Genomic DNA, 1879 nt, shown 5'->3' on the forward strand with positions numbered 1-1879 from the left:
ATCTTTCTTTCTTCTTCAATCTGCTTTCTACTTTGATCAAGGAAGGAATTGAGATCTAGACTTGTTTTCTAGTCTCATTGATTCCCTGAGATCTTCAACATTCTTTTAAATTGCTGCAAATTAAGCATCGCTTTCTATTTTGAATTTTTCAAGCATTTTTACTTTTCTATTTGAAATCTGCTGCATCCCATTTCATATTCTAGCTCTCTGCTTGAATGCTCTTTACATTTTCTTGTTAAATTTTAATTTCCAGCACCCCAGCCCCTTTACTTTTCATGCAATTTACTTTTCTTGCAATTTAAGTTTTAGCTATTTTACTTTCTTGCTCTTTAAGTTTTCTGCCCATTTACATTCTGCAACTTTATCATTCCTGCAATTTACTTTCTGTTGATCAACTTCACACAATTCACTTCAATGTTAGCTTGACTAAACTAATCACCCACTAAAGTTGCTTGATCCATCAATCCCCGTGGGATCGACCTCACTCTAAGTGAGTTATTACTACTTGATGCGACCCGGTATACTTGCCGGTTGGATTTGTGTGTTGGAAATTCGTTTTTCCGCAAAAACACCATCAAGTTTTTGACGCCGTTGCCGGGGATTGATTTTGACCAACAATGATTAAGTGGGTGAGAAGTCTAGATCAAGCATTTTTTTTATTTTTGTTCTCTGTTCTAAGTTGAAACCAAGGTGTTTGTGTTTTTGCCTCACTAAGAAATTCTGTCTCTGTGACATGACTTTCAATTTTCAATGGTGTTGTGTTTTGCAAAATTCAAATGGAGTTCACCTCATCTTTTAATCAACCAAACTTCATAGGATATTGCCCACCATCACAATATGATTCAAGTCATTATTCTAATGATGGTTGGAAATATCAATGATTCAAGTCAGTATTCTAATTATGGTTGGGAATATCACCAGGAAGACACAAATTCTGAGCATTCCAATCCATGGAGATTTGCTTCATAACCCCAAGATGAGCAAGAGAATTATAAGGGATACCAACCACCACCACAAAATGATTCATATCATTATCCTCATGGTGGATGGGAGTATCACCAAGAAACTGCAAATTCTGAGCAGTCAAATCACATGAAAAATTATCCACCCTCACTTCCCAGTTTCTCATTTGAAAATTTTTCATCAATTAACTATGCCTCAACACAAAATCCATCCCATGACTCACAACCAACACAAACTTCCACAAGCCAAGGACTCTCAAGGATTGAGTCCATGCTCAAAAGATGTTGGGAGGAGGAAAAGAAATCCTGGAAAAGAAAAGAGAACTTCTTCACAAACATGGAAGTGCACATAGCTCAATTGTTGAGTGCAACGAAGAAAGTGGAAAGACAAGATGAGGAAGCCTCTGTGTCAAGCAAAATTTTAATGAAAAATGAGGTGGAGGAGGCATTTGATCCTGAACTTTTACATTCACAAGAACCACTTGAGGTGACAATGAAACATAAAGATTCCCTCCCAGAGGCATTAATGGAAAATCATGAAGAAGAAAGGGAGGAAGACACTCAAGAGAAGTCAAACTCAAGTGAAGCAGAAAATCACATAAAGGAAGGGGTCATTGAACCATCACTGCAAGGAACTCTTGATGAAGACAAAACTCCAACAATTACACAACCACCAAGACTTGGACTCAAGGAAGTGAAGGCAATTGACAAAAACACCAAGAAGAGGATTGTGACCAAGATATCAAGGACAACATTCAAGAAAAGGTCAACTGCAAACAATCCTACCCCTGATCAAGCAAGCAAGCTCAATCAAGCCAATTTCAAAAGAAAGCTTGCTGAAAGGAGACCAAGACAGGGGATAATAGCTGAAACTTCTCCTTCCTTGAAGTCATTCCTCTTAACAAACTGGAAGAAGA

Source organism: Arachis duranensis, chromosome 9 (assembly GCF_000817695.3).
Source record: "Arachis duranensis cultivar V14167 chromosome 9, aradu.V14167.gnm2.J7QH, whole genome shotgun sequence".
Lineage (NCBI taxonomy): Eukaryota > Viridiplantae > Streptophyta > Magnoliopsida > Fabales > Fabaceae > Arachis > Arachis duranensis.